The sequence below is a fragment of the Pongo pygmaeus genome, chromosome 13, assembly GCF_028885625.2.
Source record: "Pongo pygmaeus isolate AG05252 chromosome 13, NHGRI_mPonPyg2-v2.0_pri, whole genome shotgun sequence".
NCBI lineage: Eukaryota > Metazoa > Chordata > Mammalia > Primates > Hominidae > Pongo > Pongo pygmaeus.
In genome coordinates, this window is record NC_072386.2 from 20,072,876 (window position 1) to 20,086,983 (window position 14,108).

At 41.6% G+C, this 14,108-nt stretch overlaps 1 protein-coding gene and 1 long non-coding RNA gene across 2 annotated transcripts in view; one reads left to right on the forward strand and one right to left on the reverse strand.

The window, feature by feature from the left end:
• ZCCHC7 (zinc finger CCHC-type containing 7) overlaps nucleotides 1-237 on the reverse strand; it is a 240,024-nt gene extending 239,787 nt beyond the window's left edge. The window contains exon 1 of the mRNA XM_054500263.2: nucleotides 106-237. The gene's annotated coding sequence lies outside the window, so the exon portion shown is untranslated. The remainder of the gene's footprint in view (nucleotides 1-105) is intronic.
• Nucleotides 138-10,434, forward strand: LOC129043594 (uncharacterized). The gene is made up of 3 exons (XR_008504478.2): nucleotides 138-597; nucleotides 2,976-3,100; nucleotides 7,136-10,434. It is a non-coding gene; the product is annotated as an uncharacterized LOC129043594 (long non-coding RNA).
• The last annotated feature ends 3,674 nt before the right edge of the window (nucleotides 10,435-14,108 follow it).

Below are 14,108 nucleotides of genomic sequence, written 5' to 3' on the forward strand. Positions count from 1 at the left end.
AGCTTTGCCTTCCTTGCTTTCCCCCTTCCCCTTCCCATCTTCTCTTGAAGCTACCTAGGCTGCATCTATTATTTGAATGACTCGTACGAAGGAGATGCTATTTACCGGGCAAAATCCGGGGAGTTCGTGCCCTCTACCCCGGCGAGGAAAACTACAACTCCCATGAGGACACGGGCGAGATTGAGGCCGGGCTCCGCCTCCTTCTCCCTGGCGCTCGGTGGACTGCGTCTCAGTGCCACGTGGCGCGGGAGCCTAGCTGATCGCGTGCATGACGAGGGCCAGCGTGGCTGGCTGCTTGGCCCACAGACCTGGGCAGCGGGAAACGCCTACTTGAGAGCGCATGGCTTCAAGCTTCTCCCTTGCGCTTATGATCTTAGGCTGATCGCTTTTTCTTTTAGGCTGAACACAGTTCACCCTGGGCGCCTCCAACTCTCTGGAATTCTAGGCAACAGATTAACACTTTGTGAATCTCGAAGAGCTGCACTCCTGCTAAATATTGGAGTTAATGCTGATCCTTTGGAAGTCTCTGAAGGTTGCAAGATTGTGCTGCGAGCCTCTGGCTTCATTTGCCCTTCTCACACCTTATTTTAATACAAGGTAAACCCATCTGTAGAACTTTAGAAATAACTGTCGACCTAAAGGAAAAACTGAGGCAAAGTTAATATAAGTGGAGAATTTATTTGGGCCAAGTTTGATGAGTGCAACCTGGGATCATCAATTCAAGTTGCCCTTAATATGTGATCCGATAAGCAGCAGTTTCAAGTGAGTTCTTTGTCTTGTGAAGCTCGAGGCTTAAAGGTATCGGTCCTCCCACCTCTGTCTCCCAAAGCACTGGGATCACAGGCGTGAGCCATTACACTTCTTGTAGCTGCTACGAGTGAATTTTTTTCTTTCTTTATGGTTTTTTTTTTTTTTTTTTTTTTTTTCCTGAGACGGAGTTTCGCTGTTGTTGCCCAGGCTGGAGTGCAATGGCGCGATCTCGGCTCACTGCAACCTCCGCCTCCCAGATTCAAGCCATTCTCCTGCCTCAGCCTCCTAAGTAGCTGGGATTACAGGCGCCTGCCACCACGCCCAGCTAATTTTTGTATTTTTAGTAGAGTCGGGGTTTCACCATGTTGGCCAGGCTGGTCTCGAACTCCTGGCCTCGACCTTCCAAAGTGCTACCACCGCCCCCGGCCACGAGTGAATTTTTAAAGGAGGAAAGAAGAGGCTTTTGCTAAACTATATACCAAGAATTTACACTAAAATAACATAAGCTATCCATTGGCTATACATTGTTCTATCACAAATTGTAGGAACACGAAGATAAAGGGTGATGCAGGTACAGGGAAGAAAAGAACAAAATGCCTTTAAACAATTGCCACACACCCCTGCCCCCCCACCCCCACCACCACCTACATGGGATGGTGCTAAGTGAAGAACCATACTCAGGTCCCTCTGGGCCTAATAAATTTTGAATGCCTGCCTGGCTGATGGGGTAGCTCTCACCTGTTTGGGAGCCCGAAGTGGGAGGATCGCTTAAGGCCGAGAATTCGAAACCAGCCGGGGTAGTATAGCAAGACGCTGTCTCTACAAAAAAATTTAAAAATTTAAAAATTAACTGGGCGACTGGACGCAGTGGCTCACGCCTGTAATCCCAGCACTTTGGGAGGCCGAGGCGGGCGGATCACCTGAGGTCAGGAGTTGGAGACCAGCCTGACCAACATGGCGAAACCCCGTCTCTAGTAAAAATACAAAATGAGCCGGGCGTGATGGCGCATGCCTGTAATCCTAGCCACTCGTGAGGTTAAGGCAGGAGAATCTCTTGAACCCGGGAGGCGGAGGTTGCAGTGAGCCGAGATTGCGCCATTGCACTCCACCCTGGGCAGCAAGAGAGAAACTCCGTGTCAAAATAATAATAATAATAACAGGGCGTGGTGGCCCACACCTGGAGTCCCAGCTGTTCCTGGCTGAGGTTTGAGCTGCGGAGGCCTAGGCTGCAGTGAGCCGAGATCGCACCATTGCACTCCAGAATGAGACCGTCTGAACAAAAATGTTTAAAGCTCAAGCAAGGTGCCTCATGGCTATAATCCCAGCACTTTGGGAGGTTGAGGCAGGTGGATCGCTTGAGTTCAGGAGTTGGAGACCAGCCTGGGCAACATAAGGAGACCCCATCTATATTTAAAATAAGATCCTTTTTTTAATTAAAAAATTATATAAAAATAAATTAAAGACAAATCTTTTTATAAAAATAAAAATAATTAAGAAATTTTAAATAGTAAAAATTAGCCAGGCGTGGTGGCACACAACTGTATTCCTAGCTGCTAAGGAGGCCAAGGTGAGAAGATTGCTTGAGCCTGAGAGTTCAAGATCATAGTGAGCTGTGATCACACCACTGCACTCCAGCCTGGATGAGAGACCCCATATCTTTAATTTTTAAAAAAATTATTTTTGCATACCTTTAACGTAACTTAGACTGCTCTGAACTATTTTTCTCCTCTCATAATAACACACTGCCAATTCATTGGCCTATTTCAATCCTCCTCAAGACAAGTATGGGTTTGATTGTTTTCACCAACATTTATCGAACATCTATCTGTTAAAAGACGGTGTTAGAAAGTGCAGAAAAGTTGTAAATTTTTAAGTCACTGATCTCATAGTGATAGGCATCTAGCTAGGAAAACAGCTATAGTCTAGGAGTTTGGCCGGAAAAGAATTAGAACATTTAATTAACATTATGGGGTAAGTGCCGGGAAGGAGTAGGACAAGGTACTATGAAAAGGTAAAATTGGAGAACCACTTTCCAGAAAAGAAAACAGGCATAGAAGCACATCACAGATTACTAGATTGTTTGTTATGGTAATATGTATTGTGTAAAACAAATGTCACCTTTTTAAAAATTTAAAAATATATTGCCAGGATTACTCCTGTCCATGTATTATAATATTTTAAATTTCGACAACACTTTGTGGATTTTTTTTTTTTTTTTTTGAAAGGGTCTTGCTCTGTCACCCAGGCTGGAGTGCAGTGGTGTAATCACAGCTCACTGAAACCTACCTCCCAAATGATGCTCCCGCATCAACCTCCCAAGTAGCTGGGACTAAAGGCACACACCACCATGGTGAGTTAATTATTTTTTAAATTTTTAAAATTTTTTTGTAGAGATAGGGTCTCCCCGTATTGCCCAGGCTGGTCTCCAGCTTCTGGGCTCCAGGCTTCAAGTGATTCCCCCACCTCAGCCTCCCAAAGTGCTAGGATTACAGGCGTGAGACACTCAGCCCCACCAACACTTTTGAGTTGATTTTTTAAGTTCCCATTTCACACACACAAAAAAGAAAACAGGCGTAGAAAGGCTAAGTAAAACTTATAGAAGGCCACAAGTATAGGAAATATAGTTATGTGCTTCATAATGACATTCCACTCAAAAACAGACTGCATATATGATGATTATTTTATTATATTTTTACTGTACCTCTTCCATGTTTAGATGCACAAATACTTATCATTGTGTTACAGTCACCTACAGTATTCAGTACAGTAACATGTTGTAGCAGTTTGTAATCTGGAAGCAATAGGCTACATCATGTGGCCTAGGTGTTTACTTGACTATACCATCTAGGTTTGTGTAAATATGCTCGATGAAGTTTGCACAACAAAAAAATCACCTAACAATGCACTTCTCAAAACTTATCCCCATCATTAAGTGACGCATGACTGTACTCCTAATTACCATGTCCCATCTTCCCACTGTCACACATGCATTCAACAAAGATTTACTGCTTTCCCATGCTCAGAATGCTTCAGCCTACCCCTTTAGTTTATGTCTTAAAACCTAGAGTCCTTTGGATGGCATAAAAGGCACTTCATGAGCTGACATCTGCCTACTGTTGATGCTGAATCCTGGGCAGTTGCCAGAACACACCATGCCCTCCCACATCTGTGCCTTTGCAGAGAACACTCCACTGCCTGTAAAGCCCTTCTCCCTGTCCTTCTAACATATACCCACTCACCCTACTCTGCTGCAGTTTTGGGCCTTCAGGGAAACTTTCCACCTCAGCCTCTCTCCACATACACAGCATTTCTCTTTCTAATTGAAGCTGTCTCTAGTCCCCATTTCTCCTTTTTTTCTTTTCTTTTCTTTTTTTTTGTTTTTTTGACACAGGGTCTCACTCTGTCACTCAGGCTGGAGTGCAGTGGTGTAAACACAGCTCACTGGAGCCTCAACCTCCTGGGCTCAGGAGATCCTCCCACCTGAGCCTCCCAAGAAGCTGGGACTACAGGCGTGCATCACCACACTGCCTCTGGCTAATTTAAAACTATATGCATTTGGTAGAGATGGGATCTCGCCATGTTGACCACGCTGGTCTTGAACTCCTGTCTCAAGCAGTCTTCCTGCCTCAGTATGAACCACAGTGCCCAGCCCCTACTTCTTGAAATCATGGGTGACAGCATGCACAAGTATCCTGAAGTCTTTCTTACAGAGTATCTTCTAAAGAGACCAACATTTATTTTATTTATTTATTTATTTATTTTTTTTTTTCGATGGAGTCTCGCTCTATCACCCAGGCTGGAGAACAGTGGCGCGATCTCAGCTCACTGCAAACTCCTCCACCTCCCGGGTTCACGCCATTCTCCTGCCTCAGCCTCCTGAGTAGCTAGGACTACAGGCACCCACCACAACGCCCGGCTTATTTTTTTTGTATTTTTAGTAGAGACGGGGTTTCACTGTATTAGCCAGGATCGTCTCGATCTCCTGACCTCGTGATCCACCCGCCTCTGCCTCCCAAAGTGCTGGGATTACAGGCGTGAGCCACCATGCCCTGCCTAGACCAACATTTATTTGAGAAGGGAAGCACCTGTTCTTCCCACGGCAGTGGCAGTAGGACATCAACAGTGCACAGCTGAATTGGGATGAGGGGCCAGGACAAAGCAGAAATCTGCTGCAGAGAGCAAGAAAGATAAAGGATATTCTGTAGCAGGATCTGGGCAAGTGGCACTCATCCATATCCTTTGCATTGCAAAGAGAGGAGCTACCTCCTTCCTTTTTATTTTCCAGTTTATTAGTGGCTCCTAGAACCTCTGAGAACTAACTGATTTTGACCTCTTAACAGTTGCCTTTCAACTACCATTCATTCACTGCAAGCCTACTGTGTAACAGGCCCTTTTTAGCCATTTCAGATATATTATCTCTTACCCAGCTTCAAGTGACTCTATAAGGGAGGGATTAGCCTCACCTCACTAGTATGGAAATGGAGACTTGGAGTAATCAAGTGACTTGCTCTGAATTACACAGCTGGGAAGTGGTGAAGCTGGAATTCAACTCAAGTTAGATCTAGATCTAGATCTAAAACTCATGATCTTTTCTATGCTTAAAGCTGCATTTCAAAATTGAACTTTAGCATGGAGTCTATGATGACTGGCTCATGTCTCTCCACCCAGCACCTAGCCCAAGGCCAAGCACAGAGAGGGCTCACAGTGGACACTTTTGGAATGAGTAGATTTTGTATGGAATGGTTGGTAAATGAAGGCCTGGGCATGGTGTGAACAGTGTTATGGGACAGCAGAGGAGGGGGTGGTGGCTGATTAGGGGACGTGGGGAAGCCTCTGCAGAGGAACAGAATTGAGTGAGGCCTGGAGAAATAAGTAGTCAGACAAAGATGGACAATTCAGCATTCTCACAGCAAAGACCACTAACAGGCAATTCACAGAACAGGAAACCCAAAGGCCATGAATAGGTGCTCCACATCACTAACAGTCAGAAAAATGCAAATTATCTCATGCACAGTAGATGAGAATACAAACTGGAAAAGTGTGTTAGGAGAGCTATTTAATAGCATCTATCACAATTATAAATGAGGTATGTTCTTAAATGTATGTACAAACATTGTGATAGAAAAAAATTGGGAAACAAATATTCATTAGTAGGGAATGATCTAAACAAGGACATACTTACACTATTAAAAAAAAAATGCCACTTTTGGCCTGGCACAGTGGCTCACACCTATAATCCTAGCACTTTCGTAGGCTAAGGAAAGCAGACTTCTTGAGCCCAGAAGTTCCAGACCAGCCTGGGTAACATGGCGAAACCCTGTCTCAACAAAAATACAAAAATTAGCTGGGAATGGTGATATGCGTCAGTAGTCCCAGCTACTCGGGAGGCTGAGGTGGGAGGATCACTTGAGCCCAGTAGGTGGAGACCAGCCTGGCCAACATGGCAAAACCCCCATCTACTAAAAATACAGAAATTAGCCGTGCATGGTGGCACACGCCTGTATACCCAGCTTCAACAAAAAGATATAGAAAGATTCACAAAGACATACAGTTCAGTGAAAAAAGGTACATTGCAGAGCAGTAGGTGTATTGTGAAATCTTTTTTTAATTTTTTTATTTTTTGTGACAGAGTCTCACTCTGTTGCCCAGGCTGGAGTGAAATGGCACGATCTCAGCTCACTGCAACCTCCACCTCCCCGGCTAAAGTGATTCTCCTGCCTCAGCTTCCCAAGTAGCAGTTACTACAGGCACCTGCCACCATGCCCAGTTAATTTTTGTATTTTTAGTAAAGACAGGGTTTCACCATGTTGGCCAGGCTGGTCTTGAACTCCTGGCCTCAAGTGATCCACCCACCTCAGCCACCCAAAGTGCTGGGATTACAGGCAGGAGCCACCGAACCCAGCCCATTTTTATGTTTTTAAAGGGTACATGTATGTCTGTATGTAGATATGTGTGTACGTAGATACATAGACAAAATACTGCATGGATGCCAATTGTTAACAGTGGTTATTTACATCTTAGGAGAGGAGTGGGAGTAAGAGATTGAAGGACTTTCATCTAAACAAAAAAAAATGAGACATTATTCATTGAGAAAAACAGCATGTAACTTCTGTGGTATTCCCATCAAAAGTACATAACTTGAATATAAACATGAGAAAACTATCAAACACATATTGAGAGACATTCTACAAAATACTGGACTTATCTCTTCAAAACTGTCAGTGGCAGGAAATGCAAAGAAAGACCAAGGAACTGTACCACATTAAAGGAACAATTGGCAACATCCAGATCTAGGTTAGAGGACAGCACTGCATTAACGTTATTTCCCCGATTTTTACATTTACATTATGGTTATGTAGGAGAACGTCTTGGTTTTATTTTTCAGGTCGAGCACACTGAACTACCTGGAGTAAAGGGGCATCATGTCTGAAACTGATGCTTAAGTGGCTCAGAAAAAAAATTCTGGGAGCTAGAGGGAGAGAGAGACAGTGGAGTGTGGTAAAAAGTTATCGTTATGGAGGTCTGGGTAAAAGGTATATGAGGATTCTTTGTACTTATTTTGCAACTTTTCTCCCAGTCTGAAATTATGTCAAAATATAAAATTAAAAGGCAAAATTAAAAGAATGAGTGAGAGTTTACTAGGTAGAGAAGCAGAAGGATCTTCTGGTAAAGGAACAGGATAAGCAAAAGCATCACAAGTGTGCGAGTCTTCTGTGTTGACAAACAATCCCTGACTCTGAATATCCAGGACTAGCATGGTGTGGGGAGACGGGAATTAGAGGGATGATGAGCAGCATAACCCACAAATGGACACATTTCCCTGCTACCTAAGATTAGAAGTAAAGACTTTAGGCCTACATTATACCCAGCCTCAAGAGTTGCAAGACATAACACATGAGTTCTCATAGCGGCTCAGTCTTTGCATTGGCAGTGTCTCTTCATCCAGTGACTGTGGAACAATGGAAACCCTAGAATCATGGCTGAAAGGGACATCTAGTCCAACTCTCTCATTTTGCAGAAGGGACAACTAAGATGCAAAATGAAGAAGAGATTTGCAAGGTCCCAGCAAAGGTTAGTGTTAAAACTGGCCTCTAGTTCCCAGTCCATCATTCTTTCTATTGCACCAAAGTCAAAATGATAAGGGAGAAGAAATGGAAGACTAGCAAGGGAAATGACTGAATGTTAAAGTTTGGACTTTTTTATTTGCCAAAAGTACAAACTTAGTGTCTATACAATGTTAAAAGTAAACAATATAGATACCAATGTTGTTGTAGAAACTGTCATCACTGAAGCCAATAGCTTCCAACTGGTAAGTGATATTCAATTCAGACTCCTAGGTCTGAAGCAGCAATCAAGGTGATTCTCAGGAATTCTCAATGACATTGGTACCCATCTGGATTTGTTGAAAAGTTTAACATCCTTTTGTATTATTCATGATTTTGCAGTTCTTCAAATTGCAAGGTGATGGAGAGGGCACACAATTTTCAACCAGGCTATGAAATCGTTCTTGAAAATGTGGACATTCATATAGATGGCTTTTAATTTTTCTTGGAGACTGCCTTTCCTTATGAAATCATGAAATTTAAAAATATGTATTATAAATTAAACTATATACATACTATTCTCATTATAATACAATCCTAGGGATAAGGAACTAGTATTTCAAGGGCGCCATTCCCCTTTTTTAGTATTATTCCTAGTTGGAATTTTATTCCTCAAGGCTTAGCTCTAAGTGACTATATAATGAATACTGACTAGCAAAACTATTGGGATTCTAATTTAAGAATCATCAGATTCTGTACAAGAAATCTTGAAGCATGTCATCAGTAACATGTTGAGAAGCTGCCTAAAAAGTCATGCCTTTCTTTTAAATGTCCATGAGCCCTGGATCCACAGATTATGAGATGTGAAGGATCACGCATGCTCAAACAGGGCTTATTTAGGTGTCATCTATAGAGGGGCTGCTCTCTTCAGCGGCCCATCCCGGACCCCGGAATTATGTGTACAGTTTTCAATTTCCACATGTCTTTGCGGCAATGCTACCATGAATTATTTTACTCAGGACTTTAGATTAACCACAAAAGAAACTAATTGAAAATAACTAAGATCATTCTGTCATGTGAGCCACAGTTTACTACAGTCAACTTAAGCACAATTATATATGCTAAACTATAGATGTGATGCTTTGTGTTTCAACCATTATTATCCATTGTTTCTTACTCAACTGGTAAAACCATTAGCAATATGTGGCTTTAAAAGGACTGTCTCTGTGATATCCTCTTCCTCTGCCTCCCTTCAGGATCTGATATTCTTCTGTGGTTGACTGACGAGTCTGCATATGGGTGCTGTATCAGACCTATTAATTGCAGAAGGTTCTGTCTCCCTATCCCCAATACCTCAAACTTCCTACTTTCTGTACAGTCTTCAACACTCTATCTGCATGGCTCTAGTAATCCCTGTTCTTGCTTGCTATGGACAGATCTGTTAAAATCCTAGAACTGCCACACAGTTTCTTCAGAATGTTTGATGTCTCTCTCCAGAGAATGGCTTTTTTCTCATTGTGCTATGCCGTTGCTCTCAGAACTTACCCCCTGGAACCTTCTCTTTTCTGTGCCTATGCTCAGCTGTGGGGGAATAATAAGAGAGGTTTTATTCCTATTTATTCCTATTTATTATCATGTATGATAGGAATAATAAGAAAGAATAGTGAGAATAATGATAGGAATAATGAGAATCGCTTGAACCTGGGAGGTAGAGGTTGCAGTGAGCCAAGATCACACCACTGTACTCCAGCCTGGGTGACAGAGTGAGACTCTGTCTCCAAAAAAAAAAAAGAAAAGAAAAGAAATCATACATATGTAACCTTCTATGTCTGGCTACTTTCACATAACACAAAAATTTTTGAGGTTCATCCATTGTGGCACATATCAGTATTTCATTCTTTGTTGTTGTTGTTGTTTTTTTTTTTGTAACAGTATCTGTTGCTGAGGCTGGAGTGTAGTGATCAAATCATGGCTCACTGCAGCCTCGAACTCCCAGATTCAATCAATCCTCCCACCTTAGCCTCCCAGGTACCTGGAATTATAGACATGCCACCATGTCCAGCTAATTTTTGTACTTTTTGTAGAGATAGGGTTTTGCCATGCTTCCCAAGCTGGTCTCAAACTCTTGGGCTCAAGCAATCTGCCTAACTCAGCCTCCCAAACTGGTGGGATTACAGGCGTGAGCTACTTCAGTCAGCCATTTCATTCTTTTTAATGACTGAATAATATTCCATTATATGTATATACCACAATTTGTTTATCCATTCATCTACTGACAGGCATTTGGACTGTTTCCACCTTTGGGCTGTTATGAGTAACGCTACTACAAACATTCACAGACAAGTTTCTATGTGAACAAATGTTTTTGTTTCTATTAATAATACCTAGAATTATTGGGTCATTATGGTAATCCAATGTTTTACTTTTTGAGGAACCACCAAGCTGTTTTCCACAGTAGCTACATGATTTTACATTCCAAACTGTAATGTACCAGGATTCCTATTTCTTCACATACTTACCAACACTTGTTATTTTCAATTTTTTAAGCTATAGTAATCCTAGTGGGTGTGAAATGGCATTTCATTGTGATTTTGACTTAAATTTCTTTAATGACCAATAAAGTTGAACATTTTAATGTGAATGTAGGCTATTTGTACATCTTCTCTGGAGAACTGTCTATTCAAATCCACTATCAATTTTTAAATTGAATTGTTTGTATTTTTGTTGTTGAGTCACAAATTTTTTTTTTTTTTTTTTTTTTGAGACAGGGTCTCACTCTGTCACCTAAGCTGGAGTGCAGTAGTGTGATCTCGGCTCCCTGCAACCTCTGCCTCTGGGGCTCAATCAATCCTCCTACCTCAGCCTCCTGAGCAGCTGAGACTTCAGTTGTGAACCACCACATTCAGCTAATTTTTGTATTTTTTGTAAAGACAGGGTTTCGCCATGTTGCCCAGGCTGATCTCCAACTCCTGGGCTCAAGGGATGAGCCTGCCTCAGCCTCCCAAAGTGCTGGGATTACAGAAGCAAGCCACTGCACCTGGCTGAGCATTTTTTATATACTCTGAATACTAAACCCTTATGAGATATGATTTGTAAGTATTTTCTCCCATTCTGTAGGTTGCCTTTTCACTTTATTGATACTATCCTTTGATTTGGAAATGTTTTAATTTTTGTTAAATCTAATTGATCTATTCTTTTGTTGCTTGTGCTTTAGTGTTAGTTCTAAGAATCCATTGCCAAGTCCAAGCTCATAAAGATTTACCCCTGCTTTCTTCTAATAGTTTTATACTTTTGGCTCTTATATTTAGGTAATTGATCCATTTGAGTTAATCTTTGTATATGGAGTGAGGTAGGTAGGGATCCAACTTCATTCTTTTGCATGTAGTGTCCCAGTTCCAGCACCATCTTCTGAAGACACTTTTTTTTCCCTATTGAATGTTCTTGGCACCCTTGTTGATAAATCAATTCACCATAGGTGTTTGGGTTTATTTCTGGACTCTCAACTCTATTCTGTTGATATATATGTCTATCCTTATGCCAGCACCACACTGTTTTGATTATTGTAGCTTTGTAGTACTTTATTTCTCTTTTTCAATATTGTTTTGGCTATTTAGGGCCTTATGCAATTCTGTGTGAATTTGAGGATCAACCTTTCCATTTACGCAAAAATGGCCATTAAAATTTTTATAGGGATTGCATTGAATCTGTAGATCATTTTGGGAGTACTGCCATCTTAACAATATTAAGTTTTCTGATACATAACCATGGAATTTCATTATATTAAATTAGGTCTTTTTAAATTTTATTCAGCAGTTTTATACTTTTCAGTGTGCAAGTCCTTCACCTCCTTGGTTAAATTTACACAAAAATGGCCATTAAAATTTTTATAGGGATTGCATTAAATCTGTAGATCATTTTGGGAGTACTGCCATCTTAACAATATTAAGTTTTCTGATACATAACCATGGAATTTCATTATATTAAATTAGGTCTTTTTAAATTTTATTCAGCAGTTTTATACTTTTCAGTGTGCAAGTCCTTCACCTCCTTGGTTAAATTTACACAAAAATGGCCATTAAAATTTTTATAGGGATTGCATTGAATCTGTAGGTCATTTTGGGAGTACTGCCATCTTAACAATATTAAGTTTTCTGATACATAAACATGGAATTTCATGTTAAGTTAGGTCTTTTTAAATTTTATTCAGTAGTTTTATACTTTTCAGTGTACAAGTCCTTCACCTTTCTTGATGAATGCTCTGATCAAATGCATACCTGAGAGATGCAACTTGCATAAACCATAAAATTCTATATCCCAATCGAATAAAATTCCTAAGAATTGTATTTGATTCTTCTGGATGCTATTATGAATGGAATTTTTTTTTTAGGATTATTCCTTGGTGATGTACAGAAACACAACTGGTTTTTGTGTGTTGATATTGTACCCTAGAAATTTGCTAAATCAATTTACTAGATCTAATAGATTTTTTGTGTATTCCTTAGGATTTTCTATATTTAGAGTCCTGTCTTCTGCAACTGTAAATATTTATTTCTTCCTTTCCAATTTGGATGACTATTGTGATTCCAAATGATGACAGTGTTTTACTTTTTCTTTCCAAAATGCTCTGGCTAGGACTCCCAGTACCATGTTGAGTACCAGTGATGAAAGCAGGCATCCTTATATTGTTTCTGATCTTAGGGGGAAAGCTTTCAGTCTATCACCATTAAGTATGAAGAGCTTCCTTATCTTTTGGTCTTTGGTTGGAGTTGGACAATAGGCAGCATGGGCTAAATTTAGGAGGACAGGAGGGGAATGAAGTCACACCGTTAGTGTGCTGGCTCCCTCTCTGCTGCGTCTCCATGAGTTGATTGCGTTCCTCTACAAAAGACCACAGCTCCTGTCAGGTGACCTTCTTCATACAGCCACTCCCTCTCTTCCTTGCCCTTTTAGGTGTAACTAAAAGGTGAATGCTCCCTGCAATGGCTAGCCCTAGGGTACCATACCTTGTTGTCTGCCCTAGCACTGCCCACCCCTCTGTAAACCATCCCTTCATGAAACTTTCCTCAGTTCCTCATTCAGAATGTACACCTGTTTCCTGCGGAGACTCTAATTCAAAGACTTAACACCGAGTAAATGGGCACATCTCTCTGGACTGAAGTCAGCCTGCAGTGGTCCAGCAACACTCCAAAGTGAGTGAGGTTTTAACAACCACCTTACAGTCTTTTCTGGCTTTTGAACATATATAAGTCTGTGACTGGGTATGGGGTAGGAGGAGTTTGGTGAGAACAAGGAAGAGAACTTGCTGCTTTTCATGTCAGCTATGTGTACCTGAGAGATGCAACTTGCATAAACTGTAAAATTCTGTATCCCAATCAGAATTGCTGAATCGAAGATTTGGAACTGCAACTTCTTCAAACGGGAAGACAAATATTTCCTCCACCTTTGCTTCTGATTCTGCTCATCATCCATTGTTAGTATCCCAGATTAGAATCTGATTAGGACATGCTGGCTGCTTGAACTTTGGGGCTTATTGCTACCAAATATTCGAGCCCAGCCCAACTTTTGTTTCATAACTGCCTCTACCCCAAGGCCTGATGGAACCCACCTCTTTTGGCCCAAGGAAACTCACATGCTGGCAACATTTATGTACTGTATTCATTTCCTAGGGCTGCCCACAACAAATTAGCAAAAAGTGGGGTGACTTAAAACAGCAAGAATTTCTTTTCTCACAGTTTTGGAGGCTAGAAGTCTGAGATCAAGATGTTGGCAGGTCCATGCTCTCTGATGGCTTTAGGGAAGAACCCTCCCTGCCTCCTCCTGGCTTCTGTACGTTCTTGGCAATCCTTGGTTTGTAGATGCATCACTCCAACCTCTGCCTCTGTCATCACATGGCTACATCTTCTCCCTGTGTGTCTTATTCTTCCTCCCATGAGGCCATCAGTCATATTGAATTAAGAACCCATCAGGATGGGCATGGTGGCTCATGCCTGTAATCTCAGCAGTTTGGGAGGCAGAGACACATGGATCACCTGAGGTCAGGAATTCGAGACCAGCCTGGCCAACATGGCGAAACCCCGTCTCTATTAAAAATACAAAAATTAGCTGAGTGTGGTGGCACGTGACTGTAGCCCCAGCTACTTGGGAGGCTGAGGCAGAACAATCACTTGAACCCAGGAGACAGAGGTTGCAGTCAGCCGAGATCGAGCCACTGCATTCAAGCCTGGGCAACAGAGTGAGACTCTGTCTCAAACAAACAGAAAAAAGGATCCATCATATCTTAACTGATATCTGCAATGACCCTGTTTCCAAATAAGG